At 53.1% G+C, this 18172-nt stretch overlaps 1 protein-coding gene across 2 annotated transcripts in view; it reads left to right on the forward strand.

Annotated features, from left to right (window-relative positions):
- The window catches only part of EPHB2 (EPH receptor B2), a 207274-nt gene that overhangs the window by 45472 nt on the left and 143630 nt on the right, over positions 1-18172 (forward strand). The window lies entirely within an intron of this gene.

The raw sequence follows: 18172 nt of genomic DNA on the forward strand, positions 1-18172 counted from the left end.
TAAAAACAGAGTAATGGGAGGGGGTGATGGTGGGTGGGGAGGGCCTTTGCGTTTATGGGTGATGGGGGTTGCTTTTGTAGGGGCCTGAGGGTGCTCAGCGTTTGGGTGATTCTGGAATACTTGAGTCGTTCTCTGCTGAGAGACCTACCCTCTGAGAGACCCCAGCCTCACTGGGGAGACCCCACATGGATGAGCTCCCAGGATAAGGAGGCACAGACAGGTTCCAGGGAGGTGGGTAGAGACAGTCAGGGAGGGTTTCCCAAAGGTGGTGGCCATTGAAAGGTGAGACAATTAGATTAGATGGGAAGGACAGCCTCAGGCATTCTAGAAGAGAAGCTAAGAGCAGACTCTGGAGTCAGACAGGTGTGAATGCAAATCCTTGCTCTTTTACTTACCAGTCGTGGGACTCTGAGCATATTTTGTCATCCTGAGCCTCAATTTTCTCATCTGTGTAATGTTTACCCTAATGATATTAAAAATCGACCAGGCGTGGTGCCTCATGCCTGTAATCTCAACACTTTGGGAGGCTGAGGCAGGTGGATCGCTTGAAGCCGGGAGTTCAAGACCAGCCTGGGCAGCATGCAAGACCCTGTCTCTACAAAAAATACAAATAAATTAGCCAGGCATGCTGGCGCACACATATAATCCCAGCTACTTGGGAGCTGAAGTGGGAGAATTGCTTATGCCTCGGGGGTTGAGGCCGCAGCAAACCATGATTGTGCCACTGTGCTCCAGCCTGAGTGACACAGTGAGACCCTTCCCCCGCCCCCCAAAAAAAAAATCAGACCATACTCACTATGTGTAAGCTATGCTTTTAGGTGTAGGGATTCCAAAAGCTGGGGGGTGGCCCGTGAGAATTTGAAAGCACCCTGCCAGATGTCCGGGACCCCAGCCTGAAAAGGCATAGGGTCAGGAAGTGTCATGTAGAGAGACCCAGAGGGTCTCTCCTAGGAGAGAACAGCTTCTCCTAGGAGAGGGCTTCCTAGGCAGTTGGATGATACTGGCAGCTCGTCATAAGGGCACCAGGCAGTCCTTAGGCAAGGTCCCTCCTGGTCTGGGTATCCAGTGGCAGCTGGCATTCATTTGCATGAGCACTGCCTCCCTGGGGCTCCCAGGACAGCCACAAAGCAGGACACCATGCTGCCCTTGTGCCATGCCTGAGCTGTGATCCAAAGCCAGAGTGGGATTCTGGCTGCCCCCCCAGAGACTGGGACTCAAGTCCCAGTGCTACCTCTCACTCATGGTCTTTCCCTGAATGATCAGGTCACCTTTCTAGGCCTCAGTTTCCCTCTCTGCACCTTAGTGGTATAAGGGGCAAGCTGGACCTCTCTCTGAGGGCCACTCAAGATTTTATAGTCTGTGAGGTTGGAGCTAGTTGTCAGAACCAGTTCATATCATTCCCCAGCGCAAAGCCTGGTACCTATTGGGGGCCCAGCCAGGTCCTGGTGGATGGATGATGGATGGATGAATGGATGGATGGGTGGTTGGATGATGGGTGACGGATGGGTGGGTGGGTGGATGAATGGATGGATGGATGGATAGATAGATGGATAGATGAATGATGGATGGATGATGGGTGATGGGTGAGTGGATGGATGGTTGGTTACCTAGTTAACTCATGAACACGCCAGAAAATGACAGAATCGGATAATGAATGCTCCCTCCTCAGGTCTTTGCACTTGCTCCTTCCTCTCGGAACATTTTTCCCAGCTATTTTCCCAGCTCGCTTCCTCACCTGCCATGAAGCTTGACTTGGAGGCCAGCATAGCGACTAATCACCAAGGGCTTTGAGCAAAACCCTTGGCCTCACTGAACCGTAGTTATCTGTAAAATGGGGACACTGAGGCTCACCTGTTTCCTTTATACTGCTCAGATGCTCCCTGTGTGCTTCTCAAATGCAGTACCTGTTACCCTTTATTGCACTTAATGGTGGTCTGTTTGCCTCAGGCCATTCCTGCCACCCCACCCCCATTATCTGTCTTTCCCCAAGGGATGGTGGGATCTCATTCCTCTTGGAGTTGGCTGAGCTCAGCACAACCCTGCAGTAGGCCCTCAGGGAGGCTCTGATGAGTGTCTGAGTGTCCCTGACAGTGATGGGAAGGGGCCTTGCAAACTGTTAGGACTGTGCTGTTGCCTTTCAGGAAGCTCAGCTGTGCCTACGTCTATACCAACACCTCTGCCCAGCCACCTCCCTCACCAGGTGGCTCTGAGCCTTTGGGCAGAGAATTCAAAGCCCTTTCTACCACCCCACCCCCAACCCCTTGAGTTCTGTGACACACTTTAAAGGTGGTGTCATCTTCACACAGGGAACAATTAGCAGCTCACCTTCCTTGATGACTGTAGCACCCTCTGGAGGGATTCTCTCACCACAGCCACACCCATTGCTTCAAAGCCAAATTTTGGGCCTGGCTAACAGCAGGCCTGCATGTGTGTCAGGGGAGGGGTGGAGAGGCTCAAGAACCTGCCCCAGATCCCACCATGCAACGTTCTCGCTGCCTGTCAACCTGAGGCTTGTGCACTCTATGGGTTCACGAGGCACCTGCATCCTCTAATTTGCTATAGATGCCAAACCTCTGAGGCACATCAGACAGATAACACAAGTTACCCATTTTACAGCTGAGAAAACTGAGACTTAAAGAAGTTCATGCTTGGCTTATTCAGACAGAGCATAACCTGACTCAGTCTTGACCCCTAAGACCCCACAGTTTGGTGGAGGTGGGGCACTCAGAAATAATTATCTCCCTGCATGGAGGATGGGGTGGGAGGCTCACAGAAAGTGGGGCTGAGGGAACCCCAAAAATGACCTTGTAGCCAGGTCTTGAAAGCTGAGCAGAATTTTGGCAAATAGGGTGGGCTGGGGAAGATTGTGGGCTAAGGTCAATTCCACGCATGGTAGTGGGGGCCTGGGTTTTTTAAGGACAGGGACAACTCTGTCCCCTGTCTGCAGAGGCAGTCTTGATGACATCTATTTTGGTTTTGCTTCTAAAAGCACCTCCTGCCCCACCTGTGCCCTCTTCCCCAGCTTCAGGTGTTCTTGCCTCTGTCCTCAAGGAGCAGCTCTCCAACCTTCCCAAAGCTGAGCTCCTCAGAGTCTGCCTCATGTCATCCTGGCCACAGGAGGGAGGACACATGCCATGATCCCCTGTCTGGGAGGGTGATATAACTTCGGGAGATGAGACCCACAGAGGCTGGGCCAGCTGAGCACACCCCAAGGCCTGTGTGAGTCACTCCTCCGCTGCTGTAACCCATTTCTCTCCTCTGCTCCAGGGGCCTCCCCATCATCCCATCTGTACCCTCCAGGAAAGTGGCCTTAGATCACTTAGGATGACAGCCTTGGGAGGGTGGCTATCTCTCGGGTAGGTGTAAGATCCTTTTTGGCCTTTTTCTTTCATCCTCCCCACAAGCCTGCAAAGGAAGCTCCCATTTTTCCAGATAAGGAACTGCAGCTCAGAGAGGTAAATGCACGTGACCAAGGCGACACAGCCCAGCCCAAGGTTGAGCCAGGTGATGCCAGCTGTCTCCAGAGCCAGTGGTCTTGCCAAGTGCAGGTCTGCAGGCTTCCTAGGCTGGCAGCATCAGCATCACCTGGGAGGCCTGTGGAAAATACAAATTCCCAGCCACCAATTACGAGCCAGCCCCCATGATTCTCTTCTGGTCTCATGGGGATCAGGGAATGCCAGGACCGATGTTTTTAAACCATGCCCGAGTCCGTTGTGATGCACAGCCAGGCGCTACCCTGTGCCACCACCAAATGATGTTCAAAATGTGACAGATTATGAGAAGCAAAAAAACAAAGAGTAGCACGAACACACCAAAATGTTGGCAGTGGTCGCGCTGCCCCCCTCAACGAGAGGGGGAGGGATCGTGGGGGGAGATAATTATTATTTTGTACTTTATACTTCCATCTGACTTTTCTGTGTTTTCCAAATTGTCTCTAATAAGCATGTATTGCTTTTATAATGAAAAAATAAATAACAGAGCATCTGGCTGGGAACCATTTGGAGAGGGGTAAGAATGAGCATTGGAGCCACGTCCACACAGACCCGGGTCAGCCACCCCGCTCTTGGGCAGGGCACTTGTCACTGAGCACTGAGCCTCCATTCCCTCATCTGTAAAATGGGGATAGGAAAGTCTCAAAGTACAGCTGGGAGTGTTGAGTAAGCTAATCCCCCAGAGCTAACAATTCTCCTTCCTCCTTCCCTCTCCTGCACCTCTCTCCCTGGCAACCCTTCCCCTGGACACCCTTCCCTGCCAATGCCCAGTTGAAGCAGTTGAAGCCTCCTCCCCGGCTCACCCAGACCCTCATGGAGTGTGCAGATTCCCCATTTTGCAGATGGGGAAACCAAGGCCCAGGGCAGCCAAGGGACTTGGTTGCCAGCTCTGGCTCCCCAGCCGAGGGAGGGGGGCGTACACGTGTCTGCTGCGCATCTCTGCCTGTCGTTGCCTTGCTCAGTGTGTGTGAGGGGGCAGCAAGTCACCATTTGTGTTTTCCAATAAAAGAAAATGAAAATTGAAGCACATTAAAAATAGCTCAATTGGGATTCCGAGCAGGGCTCTGAGGCCTGCTGTGGCAGACGCCCAGCCTGCCTCCGCCTCCTCCCAGCCTGGCACCGACATCACTCAGAGTCATCTGAGGCGAACGTCTCCTGGTGGCGTATGGGAAGGGGCCAGGGTGCAGGCAGTGTCCCTGATGGCACCAGGGGCCACTGGGGACCCCCAATTCCAGTTTCCCAGCTCCCAGCAGCTGGTGTCCCACCAGAGACAGGAGAAAATGGAATTGGGGCCATATGCTGGGCAGACTCCAGACACCCTCCACTCCTCAGGGCTGCAGGACCCTCGGCTGGAACCTCTACCCCCTAAGAATGGCTCAGGGACGCCCTGTGGCAGAGAGGAAGGCAGCCTCTTCTGGGGGCCTGGAAACCAGGTTCCCAGGCCACCTTTTCACTGAATCCCTGTGCCTTGAGCAAGCCAGGAACCCCTCTGGGCCCATTTCCTCCTCTGTCCAGTGAGGATCTTGGTAGGGGCCAGGGGGTGGTGTGTGAGTGGGCTTCTGAGGCTCCTGTCTCCAGCAAGCCTCCTTCCTGGCTTCATGAGCTGGGGAAGCCCCTTCCCCTCACTGAATCCCGGTGACCTAGTTGGAAACGAGGATGATTTAGGAGTCTCCTGTAGGGGATGTGTCAGAGGACAAAAGGAGACATCAGTAAGCACTTAGCTTGGTGCCTGGCATGGGCAGGGACTCGACCAATGGCCACTATTGTAATCCTTCTCATTATCAGGATTTTCTGTGAAATGGGAGTGTGATGGCCCCACACCGTAGAAAGCCTGGGTGAACTCTGCGTTGGCTGCAGTGGCTCATCACGAGGAAGGCTGGCATTCACCCAGGAGGGCTGGTGCCCCGTGATTCCCAGCATCTCTTCCTCCCTCGTGGGTCCAGCTCTCTGCAGCAGCATCTAGTGCCTATGACCAGCCACTGTGCAGACCCTCAGTGAGGCAGACAAGGGGGCACGATTCCTGCCTCGAGGCCCAGAGAGTGCTGGGCAGAGAGCAGCCCCGGATCCACACAGCTAGGCCCACGCAGGGGTTCCCTGCCAGGATCTGAGTGGTCTGAGAGTGGACAGGACATCCATGGAGGACCTGAGCTGCCTGGGTCTCAGCCTGTGTGAGCAGAGGCCGGGCCATATCCTGCGAGATGGCCTTGGGCAGGTTGCTTCACTTCTCTGGGCCTCAGTTTCTTTATCTATAAAATGGGACTGATAACAGTTCCTGCCTCATAGGGCTTTGGGAAGATGAGTCTGGGCAGGGTTTGGCAGGTGGAAAACTCTAAATCCATGGTGCCCCGAGAGCAGCAGCCCACCCCCACCTGCAATCCCATCCCTCCAGGACAGAAACTTGCTGGGCCCACCAGGGACCAGTCAAACAGGACCAGCACCCGGGTGTGGTGGCTCGCACCTGTAATCCCAGCTGTTCGGGAGGCTGAGGCAGGAGAATCTCTTGAACCAGGGAGGCAGAGGTTGCAGAAAGACAAGATTGCGCCAATGCACTCCAGCCTGGGCGACTCTCAAAAAAAAAAAAATCTAAATGACTGCTGAGGCCACACTCTCTCAGACCTTGGGATGTGCCGCTGGATAGGCCATTTCCCTGGTGTTTGGACCTAACACCTGGGTTCCACTGCCAGGTTCCCACTCCCCTGCCCCTTGCTCCAGTGACAGATACAAGAACTGCTTGATGGAGTTTCACCCTCACCAGTTTGGGTTCCTCCAAACCGGGGCTGCCGTTGGGGCAGGTGCACAGGAGGCGCTCAGAGAGGGAGTGTTAAAATGGGAGGAGGGCAGAGGCTGGAGGACAAGCAGGGGTGCTGAGGGCTGCTTGTGGGAGAGTGGAGTGGGTGTCTGTCTGAGTCTAATTCTGTATCTGGGTGAGGGTGAGGAGCCGGACATTCTGGGAACCAATTCTGGCCACACCACTGAGTGTTTGACAGGGAGCCTTGGCCCAGAACTTCTCTGAGACTGTCTGTCTGTGGCATAGGACCCCCACTGCACTCTGCTCCTTGCAAAGCCTTTAGGAAGCACCAGTGTGTAGAAAACCCTGAGTCTAGCCGGGTGCAGTGGTTGACGCCTGTAATCCCAACACTTTAGGGGGCTGAGATGGAAGGATCACTTGAGGTCAGGAGTTCGAGACCAGCCTGGCCAACATGGCGAAACCCCATCTGTACTAAAAATACAAAAATTAGCCAGGCGTGGTGGTGGGCACCTGTAATCCCAGTTACTCGGGAGGCTGAGGCAGGAGAATCGCTTGAACCCTGGAGGCGGAGGTTGCAGTGAGCCAAGATGGCACCACTGCACTCCAGCCTGGGTGACAGAGAGAGACCCTGTCTCAAAAAAAAAAAAAAAAGAAAAAGAAAACCTTGAGTCCATCCCATGAGCACTGGCATTCTCCTTTGCTGGAGCCCTGGGGCCCTTCCCCAGTTCTGTCTTTCCACCTGTCCATGAGCTTTCCGTCACTCTGAGTCTTAGGCCCCACACATTGCTACCTCACCATGGGATCTTGGACCAACCCCCAGGCTGCCTCAGTCTTTCCGTCTCTGCATTGGGTGCAGAGATTGCTGCATGCCAGCAATCCCTAAGGCCTCAGCTCATGATGTGACCCCTTCACAACCTTTGCGGGACTGACAAGGAACCTCCCCACCCTGGGAAGCCACCACTGGCCAGGTCTGCTCCCTGGGGTGGGAGCAGAGGGGACAGAGGCCAGGTACAGGAAGAGGGCCTCCCACAGGAGCACGTGTTTTCCCTGCTCCTTCAGTTGCAGGCTCAGGGAGGATTCCTTAGACATTCCTTCTTCGCGGCATCCTCCTCCATCAGGGTCTTCCTACCTCCCGGGAGAGCTCAGCTGTAGCCACTGGGAAATGGGACAGATAATTGCAAGTTTAAATAAGGCCAAGTGAACGTTCCCGCCCAGGCCCAGCACAGGGGACTTTCTGAGCTTTGAAGGGAGGCAGCCGGGAGGAAGCCTCAAATGGCACTCAGAGTCCCAGCACTACCACTGCCTCCCTGGTGACCCCAGGCAAGTCACAGCCCCTCTCTGAACCTCAGTTTCCTCATCTGTGAAATGGGGACCACATGACATCACCTGTGAAGTCACTGGCACAGTGCCTGGTACATTGAGCACCTAGTAGGTACTCAATAGCTGGAAATGAGGATTATGATTATTATCCCTTGTTCAAATGCAGCGTCCCGCTCATCCCACCCCACTCCAGAGGTTTCTTTGGGAGCTGTTCTCAGTCGTGCCAGCCTCTAGGTGAATGAGGGGTGATGATGATTGTGGTACTAGCCTCCCCTGAGCTAGGCTGACTGTGCCAGGCCTTGTGCAAAGGGCGTTGTGTCCATACCTATGAGTAGGTGTTGTTTACTATTCCCATTTCCCAGATGAGGTCACTGAGGCTGCAGTCCTGTGGTGGGTGCGGGGAGGAGAGGGCTAGCAGGGAAGGAGTTGGGAGCCCATCAGCCTGAGGGGACCACCCACCACACACCCCATCAGAGAAGCATCCTGTCTCAGTGGGATGTGAGCCAGCGTGGTGAGATGCTTGAGGTTCTGGGTCCAATTTGCCCTTTATAGGAAAAAATTTCTGAGCCTGCTCCCAGCATCAGTAGGTCTGACTGGGCTGCCCCAGGCTGCTGCCACCACCACCAATACAGAATTCCTGGTGAGAAGGAACCCCAGTGTGGGGCTGGGGAGCTGATGGACTGACCAGGCAGGGCACTGGGCCCAGCTGTGGCCCATGGTCCTGTGGCCTCTGGCTCTCATGTGAACCAGCGGAGTGGCACAGCCAGCAGCTTGGGAGGCTTCTGTTTGGCTCAGAGACGAGGCCGGGTCTGCCATGTTTGTGGGCTTAGCACAAGGCCATCTGACATAGCCTCTCCTTGTGCCTCAGGGAAGCTGTCTCCAGGTCACACTGGGCACCAGTGGCCTTCATCCTCCACTTAGCAGCCCAGCATTGCAGGGCCCCAGGCCCAGTCCAAAACCAGACTGGGAAAGGGCATCAGACACACTCTGGAGGGCGAATTGGAGCCCAGAGAAGGGGCATCTAACTCAAGCTGGGGAAGTGGGGGGTGGTCTGATTCCATGCTGCCACCTGAGCCCTTCCCGACCCCACTACCTGCATCAGCTCTCTCCTGAGACTTTCAGCTCCCAAAAGGCTCCTTGGGATCATGAAAAGAGTTTGGGTCACACCGCCCAGAAATCAAAGCCTGCCGCCCTCACCAACTTGCAGCCAACTCGCAGGGATCTTGCCTGCTTACTTGTTCTCCCTGTGCCTTGGTTTACTTATCTGCAAAATGGGGGCAATGATCCATCCCTTGAAGGGTTTTGGAAAGCTTAGAGGAGCTCAGGTGCTATGCTGGATGTCCATTGCATGGGACAGTGCCTGGCAGGTAGTAGGTGCTCAGTAAATCGTAGCTATGATGATAGAGATGCTAGTGGTGGATGTAGCATTCCCTCACCTCTTGGCCCATGTCCTCCTTCCCACCACTGGCCCAGGGTGCCCCTCTTCCCCCCATGTCTTCTCCACCCCAAAGGCTCTCTTAATTTCAAGCCCTGCTCCATGTCAAGGTTCCCACCAGCCCATGCCAGAAGCTGGTTCTTTGGCTGGCATTGCCTCTCAGGGTATCAGTGGGAAATGGTGGGAAAGAAATGGTCACTAATGATGAAGACATGGAGGCTCTGGTGAAGACGATGATGGGAAATTTCTGAGCAGCTCTCCTGAGAAACATCGACATGCGAGAAAATGCCCCAGCAGAGCCGTGACTGCTTAACTGCCTGAGATGCCAGGTGTGGTTGGCAAGAGAGCCCAGGGAGTCATGCTGAGCAGAGATGGCACCCTGGGGTGTTCTGTCACTGTACCCACACTGCTGAGAGCTGCGGAGGCGGTCCTGGAGCCAAGCGTTACTGTGGGAGGGATGCAGGCATTCTGGAAACGTCTCCTCCGAGGCAGCAGCCTCTCTCAGAAAGAGTGAGGGCTTTGGAGCCATCAGACCTAAAGTGGAATCTCTTCTCTGCTCCTGACCAGCTGTGTGGCCCTCCGGTACCTCTCTGATCCTACAATTTCCTCATCTATAACATGGATCCATTATACAAGAGAACACAGCAACAGCTGTCAGGCCACTTCTTCTATGGTCCTCTGCTGTCTTAGGGATGAAGTCTTAGTCCTTCAACCTGGCATTCAAGACTCTTTGTGAGGCCAGGCACAGTGGCTCACACCTGTAATCCCAGCACTTTGGGAGGCCGAGGTGGGAGGATCACATGAGACCAAGAGTTCAAGACCAGCATGGGCAACATAGCTAGACCCCAGTCTCTACTAAATAAATAAGCAAGCAAGCAAGCAAGCAAGCAGGGCATGGTGATCGCACCTATAGTCCCAGCTACTCAGGAGGCTGAGGTGGGAGGATCACTTGATCCCTGGAGGTTGAGGCTGCAGTGAGTCATGCTGCCACTGCACCCTGGCCTGGGTAACAGAGAGAGACTCTGTCTCTATTAAAAAAAAAAAAAAGACTCTTTGTGGTGTCTGGAGTTCTCTTTCTCCTAGGCCTTCCTTCTCCCTCCTGCAGGTTCTTGAAGGGGCCCTGATCATTCTCTCCTCCCGGCCTTTGTACAAGCAGTTCTGTCTGCCCGAGACACCCTTTCCCCTTCTCCTGGTGCTTCCTCTTTCCCTGCTTCCTTTTGCCTTGCTGTCTCCTACTCAATTTGGGGTTCAAGCCAGTTGCCACTCACTTGGGAAGTCTCCTCTAACCTCCAGGCAGGGTTAGGATTCCTCCTTTGCTGTGGGATCCCCCTTATAGACTGGGACCCCTTATGTCTGGGATCCCCCTTACAGACTGTAGGACAGGGTACTGTGGTAGGGGTGGGGCTGAACCTGGTTTAAGTTACCATTCACTGGCCCCTCTTTGGGGTGGGATGGGCCCCAGCCATGTCCATGTCCATAATGTGATATGGACAACAGATTCACAGGCCAGATGGGGTCCTGGTGAAGCAGGCTATCTGAATGCAAAGGGAAGCCAGGTTCCAGGGCCACAGAACAGAGCCCAGGATGCCAGACTCAGCAAGGGCCCAATCCACAGGTAGAATGTGGAGCTTGGAAAGTGCTTGGGAACTAGTGGTAGGAGCCATACAGGGCTGAGGGTTTGCTCCAAATCAGTAAATTTATTTAAGTCAGTGATAGTATCTATTTTTCATTCTCCAATACTTTTTTCTTTTTCTTTTTTTGAGACAGATCTCACTCACTCTGTCACCTAGGCTGGAATGCAGTGGCGAGATCTCAGCTCACTACAACCTCTGCCTCGTGGGTTCAAGTTGATTCTCGTGCCTCAATCTCCCAAGTAGCTGAGATTACAGGCATGCACCAACGCACCCAGCTAATTTTTGTATTTTTAGTAGAGACAGGGTTTTGTCATATTGCCCAGGGTGGTCTAGAACTCCTGAGCTCCAGCGATTCACCCACCTCAGCCTCCCAAAGTGCTGGGATTACAGGCGTGAGCCACCACATACAGCCTGATTCTCCAGTACTCAGCATGGGCCTGGCACATAGTAGATGTTCAACAAATGCAGCCTGGCTGGATGGGAGGAGTGGATAGCAGATATATAGATGTATCAGTGAGTGATGTGAATGGATGGACAGGTAAATGAATGGGCAAGTGGATAGATGAATGGAAAGAGGAGAGGTAGGGAGGGAGGTTGCTTCAGAGGAAGGGAGAAAACCTAAATGGGATGCTGGGCATAGGGGTGAGTGGATAAATTGGTGGTGTAAGGATAGACAGATGAATGTGGTAAATGAGAGAATGAGTAGATGAATAGGTAGATGGGTGAGTGGAAGGCAAGATGGCAGAATGACTTCATAAATAGCTGCTTGGATTGGGTGATTCGATGAATAGATGGATGGATGGATAGGTGAGTGTGTGGGTGGGTGGACTGTTGGGTAAGTGAATGGATGGGTACATGGGCAGGCAGATGGATAAGCATATAGATGGGTGCGGGTGGGTAAATAGGTGGGTGGGTGAGTGAGCAGATGTCAAGATAGTTTATGGATGATTGCAAGGATTGGATCGTTGGAAAGATAGATGGATGAGTGGGCGTATGGGTCAATGGGTGAATGAATAAACAGTAAATTTCATGTAGCTAAATGCCTGACACCCTGCCCAGAAGCAGAGGGGTGGTTTGGGTTCTGGGATTTGAGTTAATTGTCCTTCACTGGGGGAAACCAGTGCCAATTAGGCAAATACATCAAGTCCCAGCAGGTCCTGCAGCAGGCTTGCTAATTGACTCCAACCCAACAGACCCCAGCTTGGACTTACAGTGGCCTGTGTCTTATTGATTTGTAATTTACACTCCATTCACATGCAGAAGGATTTGAGGTGACTTATAAGATTAAACCTGCATGCAACAGGACAGTTAGAAATCAAGTGTGACAGCTAAGAGGCCACATAGCAAAGTGATTAAAAGAGTACCTGGTTCAGCTCCTGGATCTGCCATGTACTCGCTGTGTGGTGTTGGGCAGGTTACTTAACCTCTCTGAAGGTTATTTCCCCCATCCGCAGGAAGGAAGGGATGAAGGGAGGTTGGTTCAGTAGGAATATGAATGGATACATATGTGAAATGGTAGTGGATGAACAGGTGGTAGAATACTGGGTGAGTCGAGTGGACAGATGGATGGGGTGACAGGGTGGGTAGGTGGATGGATAGATGGGTGGGTGGGTAAGTGGGGACAATAATCATTATCACATGGGGCATTGTGAGCATCAAAACAGATAATATGTGTGACAGCTCCGCGCAGTAAGTACTTTGGATTATCTACTATATGGAGCCATCTTGATACCAGCAACTGCATTTCCTGGAGGAACAGCTCAGACACCCAGACTGATGATGTCAGCGGGAAAGAGCATTTAAGGTCTGGGTGGGCCTGGGTGATCAGGAGTAAGGTGGTTTTAATAGAGAGGCTGGTGGCTACCACAGTGAACCAGACTCAGCCCTGCCTACAAGGCACTCGTTGTCCAGTTGAGGGGCAGATGAGTAAAAGAAAGTAGCAGGACAAGGTGACAAGTATAATGATGGGAGACACATATAGGACTCTGGGAGCCCCAGCGCCAGGGTCATCAGGGAAGGCTTCTCAGAGGAGAAGACATTTGAGATGGGTCTTAATGAACATGTCTAACTGTCCTAGGCAGTCCAGGAGGGCGAGGGACATGGCAGGGAGAAGGAACAGCACCTTGAGTGCCAACTGTGAAGTGAGGCTGTGTCCAGTGGGCAGAGGGGAGATGCACACAATTTAGAACCACTCAGAAGGGGTGTAGCTATAAGCAACTGGGGTCCCCAGGCCCCCTGCCTTCATTAGCCAGCCTGAGGGTATCTCAGCTCTGCCGCGTCTTGCAAGTGACTGCCTCTCTGAGCTTTCCTCCCCTTTTCTGTAAAATGGCCCTGACAATTGGTCTTCCCTCAGTGGGTCCTGTTAGGATCTCAGGAGATGAGTATTCATGTGGCAGGCATTGTTCTGTGCACACGGTAGCTGCCCAGTAATGCCAGCTGCCATGATGATACTTCTTTACCTACTGAATAGACGTGAAAACTCTGTGGGTTCATTTAAGTAAAAAGGCTTTAAAAATTAAAAAATCACTTGGCAAATGCTGGCTGTGAGATGCAGCCTGGTGTGTCGGGAAGGCTTGAGGGCGATTGGCCTGGGTTCAGTTTCTGATTCACTATGTGGCCTTGGTCAAGTCACCTAAAATGGGACCAGTAGCAGGCGTCCCTCAGGGTTGTCGTGGAAACTACAGGAGCACTTAATGTGTCCAGGGCCGTTCCCGTCCCTGCCTGCCTTCTTTCCCTTCCCCAGCAAGCCCTGGTGTTCATTTACCACCCACCCCACCCCCAGCAACCCCATCCCAGACCCCCATCCATCATCCTGTCCTTTGCCGAGGTTAAGTGGGTCCCCAAGCAGCGAATCCAAACTCTCCCGAAGCCCCGGCTGCACAATGTGTCCCGCTGTTAGTGAGCAGCCGGGCTGGCCCAGAGTGTTGGGTTTCAGCCGGGGCGGCCGGCGCTGGCGGATGCCCAGGCCAGCGGCAGGCAGGCAAGGGACAGAGCAGAGGAGCTGGCGTCACAGGGAGTCCTCTGCCTGGGCCTGAGAAAATAAGAGCAGGCTCCAAGCAGGCAACCGAGGCAGAGAAGGGCCTCTGAGCGGTGGGAGGACGAGAAGGGGTGTGTGCTACGAGAGTCCTCGGGCAGAAGGATTTTACATTAACCAGGTTCTCTTTCCTTGAGACTGAGGGCGGAGCAGGGGGCCGAGGTAGAAAAACAACGTGCTGCTAGTTGGTAGATTTCACTTTAGAAAATCTGCATTCTTCTAGGAGCTAGTCGGGGGCTTCTCTGGAGTCTCCATCTCTCGAGCCTTGCTTTGGGCCAGTGAACCCAAGGCCATCTTGGGCTCCCATTCTCATGATGTTTACAGAGGAGAGGGCTCAGGAAACTCAGTCAGGCTGGCCTGGGTTCAAATCTCAGCTTTGCTTCTTTCTGGCTGTAAAACTTGGGGCAGATCTCTGAGCCTCTGCAGGCTCAGTTTCCTCATCTGTACAATGGGATAAAGGTATGGGCCTTACAGGGCGTGCAGCGGGTTTAGCTCAGGGCCTGGCAACGAGGGCACTGGTAGATGAAAGCAGTGATTCTTCATTACCTTTCCTGAGGCAGCATAGTCTAGTGACTTCTGGGATTGGACCAAAGGGATCAAATTTTACCCTGCCCCTTACTGGCCTTGTGGCCTTTTGGAAGTCCTTGATCTCTCTGAGCCTTGGTTTCCCCATAAGTTTGCTCTGGGATGTAAATGAGACAATATCAATGAAGTGCCTGCCCCTAGGTGGCCTCCACCACCTTTCCCTATGGCTCTGTATGGTCCAGCCTTTGCATGCTGTAAAAACCTTTGGCTCCCAATGCCTCCTTTGATCCTCAAAACAATGCAGTGAAGTATACAGAGCAAGGATTTTGTCATCTCCATTTTACAGATGAGGAAACTGAGGCTCAGAGAGGTGAAGTGACTCTTCCAAGCTTGTCGGTGTCCTTGTCTTCCCCTGGAATTTCTAACTTGGACCATGGAAAGAGTGCTGTGACCATGGACAGTCCGGGTCAGGCCTCCAGGCTGTGAATGGCATCTTACCAGGCCATGAGATCTCAGCCAGGCCTAGCTTCAGGCCACCTCAGCCCCACCAGCCCCAGACAGGGTGCAACAGGAACCGCTGGGAAGAGCCCGGGCCGGCATCTGCTGCGTGGGTCTCACGCCAGGCTGGTTTGCTGCCTAGGCTGCAGGCCGCTGGTCAGTCTGTAGGCGAAGACCCGTGGGTGCAGCTACCAGGTGTCTGTTCATCTTCAGCTTCAACCCTTCCCCCAGCTGGCCCCCAATTCTAGCCTAATTTCCTCTGCCAAGGCCACTCTGTGACCCAGCGGTTCTCAGAGCAGACCACATCACTACCCTCTTCAAGAATCTTCCATAGCTCCCGGCTGCTTATGGGAGAAGACCCAACCTCCTTAGCCCCACATTTGAGAGGCCCTCCACATTCTGGCACCCTGTCCTGTGCTACCATCTCCTTCCGTGAAGCATTTTGCTCCCACTACATGGGACGGACACTCCAGCATGGCGTGGTGGCTAAGGACATGGGCTTTGGTGCGAGGCAGACCCGGCTCCATCGCTTCCTGGCCATGGAAACCTTGAACAACCTCTCCAAACTTTGATTTCTCCATCTGTAAAGGAAGATCCTAAAGTACTTACTTCACAAATAGTTAGCGATGAAATGGGATAATGAGTGCTTGGCGCTTGGCCTGGAGCCTACCACTGAGAGCCAGTCATCAGTTTTACGATTGCCCAGCCTTCCCCGATGTCTTACACTTCTGTGCCTTTGATTCTGCTGGGCCCTGTATGTGGCGTGCCCTTCCCTCTCCTCCCAGCTCACATGCCACCTCCTCTGAGATGCCTTTCCAAATTTCCTGCTCAAAGCTACTCCCTTCTTCCTCTGGGTTTCCTGGCTCCTGGCCGGGACCAGCCGTCTCACTCCGCCTCTCCCTGCAGTAAGTTCACACGTCGGGCACTAGTCTGGGAGCTTTTTGAGGGAAGGGCCTGCTGATCTGCCTCTGTGTCTCCAGTGCCTGGCTCAGGGCCTGGCACACATCGGGTGGAGGAGATGTTCATTGAATGACCATGACTTTGTTACTTAACCCAGCCAGAGCAGGAGGAGTCAGGACAGCTGCCAGGAAGAAGGAAGAAGGAGGGTTTGAGCTCAGTTTTGGAAGAGAAGTTAGCCAGGCTAACAAAGCAAGAAGGGCCAGGCGTTCCAGGCAGAAAAATCTAGAAGGGTCAAGTCACCAGTGTTCAGGGAGGTAAAGTGCCTTCTGCAAGCAGGAGGAAATTTCAGATGGCTGGATACGAGAGATGCGGAAGACGGTGGCTGGAAGGTAATTAGCTGGCCTGCTTGGCAGGGGCCTCGAGTACCTTGTTAAGAGCTAGGACTTGATCCTTCAGGCAGCAGGAGCTGTGAAGGGCAATCACACATGGACTTTAGGAACATCACCCAGCTGCCGTGTGGAGGTTGGATGCATGTGCTAGTGCCAGGCCTAGTTCTCAGTGTTGAGGGCACAGCAGTGAACAAGGTGGATGCAGACCCCCCCTACATGTGGGCCCTGGGAGACGCCAGAAAAACAGGACTCACCTACGTGGTGTCATTTAATTCTCACAATGACCCATTTGACAGATGTGGAAACTGAGGCCCAGAGAGCAGAACTGGCATGCCAAGATTCTGGCCTGGGCAGTCTATGTCCCGCTCCCTTGCTGCCCTCCTCCCGCCCCCTGCTATTCTCACACAGGCCCATGCAGAGAGAGAAGATAAACACACACACACAAGCCCTGATGACTTTGTTGTTTTGTGTTGTCTGTTTTTTAAGGCTATGGCCATGGCATCTTAAAAATAACACAGTTGTGAAAATAGATGGATGTGGGTTCCAGTCCTAGCCCTGCCTGTGTGCACTTACGCAGGTTGGTTCTCCTGTCTGGCCTCAGTTTCCTCGTCTGTGAAATGGGGTTAATGATAGTATATACTTCCGGAGGTTAAGCCTGAAATGGCATTTAGAGGGCCCTGGCCAGCACTTGGCACATATAGGTGCTTAATGAAAGTTTCTTCTTCATGACTTTGGAACACTCACATACTATCATTAGTGCAGACAAACAGCATCTGTGGTCCTACAGAATTATAGCCCACGAGGGGATCAGACAGAGCTGGCTAGGGGTGGATCGGAGAATAGGGGGCAACCACCCGCTCCAGCCTGAGAGCAGGCAGCCCCCCTGCAGCCACCTCCTTTCAGCCCAATGCTAACGACTTCAGTGTGTCTCCCCTTTAAGTTCAAATATTTCTGAAATGTACACTGCTCATTCACACATAGCCAGGGGGGCCATCAGGCCTCCCCAGCCCGGCAGTCAGGGCCTCCTGATTGCTTTCTTCTGTGCAGCCTCCAGGAAGGAGAGGGGGTGTGGGTACAGTAGGGATAGGTCCAAAGTCACTCCCATGGCCGGGCCCCTGTTTTCACACTGAGGAAGACGCTCTGGGCTGATGGCCCCAGCTCCAGCTTTTGCCTGGATGCTAAGAATCTGTGTAGCCTCTTTCTTCGTCTATCTATTGGGATTTTTTTAAATGGGCACTAAGAGCAGCCAAGGTCTGGGGACCGGACATTTCAATAGGGTGGGAGGGCTTAAGGGCAGGTGAAACAGCACAGTTGGCAGAGTGGGAAGCGGGTGGCACCAGCGAGGCTGGCAAGGATGTAGGGAGACAGGGATGATCCAGCAGAGGGGCCTTGGAGAGCTGCTAACCCTTCATGGCCGTGTCCTGTGCTACCTGGGCGCCCCTGCTTAACCTCTCCAGGCTCAGCTCTCAGCTCCCACCACTTCCAGCCCCACCCTTCAGCCAGCACTTGATTCCCACAAACCCCGCTGTGGCTCAGTTCACCTCCTAGCCTTTGGCTCTGCCTCCCCTCTGCCTAGCGTGCCCTTCCCACTCCACATCAGTCACTCCCCACTCACCCAGTCTTTAAGCCTCCGTGCAGGCGTCACGTTCTCCTGGAAGCCTTCCCTAAATTTGGCATTTTCTTCCCCTCCTTCCATATTCATTTCCTATAACCTGCAATAAACCATGCACATCCTCATTGTGATCTTAGCCACATAGTGTGGTGATTAATTATCTGTGTACAGTGACAACAGCTTCCCCTGCATGAGAGATTGTCACCGTCACAGTGGGGATGGAGATAGAAACATTTCTAGAGCTTCAGAGGCAGCTCGAGGGAGCCCAGCGGCTCCCAAAGTATGGGAAGTGAAATGATGTTCCATACTTTGCAGACAAACATTTTTAATTGTAGTAGTCTGTGTTTATTTTCCTTCCTGTTATGGCAAGAGATATTGGTTTTCCATTTATAATCATGATTACGCTTTTTCCTCTTTAAGATGCATTTAAGAAAGAAAAGGAGTCAAGTGGGAGAAAAAGTAGTAACTAAATAATTGTACGGGTTGTAGGTGGAAATGGCCAAAGTCATTAATGTTGTCTGTATGAAAGGCTCAAGCCTGGGCAACCCTAGTGGAGCAGAACACTGGCACATGCTCAAGCCTTGC

The sequence above is a fragment of the Hylobates moloch genome, unplaced genomic scaffold, assembly GCF_009828535.3.
Source record: "Hylobates moloch isolate HMO894 unplaced genomic scaffold, HMol_V3 SCAFFOLD_9, whole genome shotgun sequence".
Taxonomy (NCBI): domain Eukaryota; kingdom Metazoa; phylum Chordata; class Mammalia; order Primates; family Hylobatidae; genus Hylobates; species Hylobates moloch.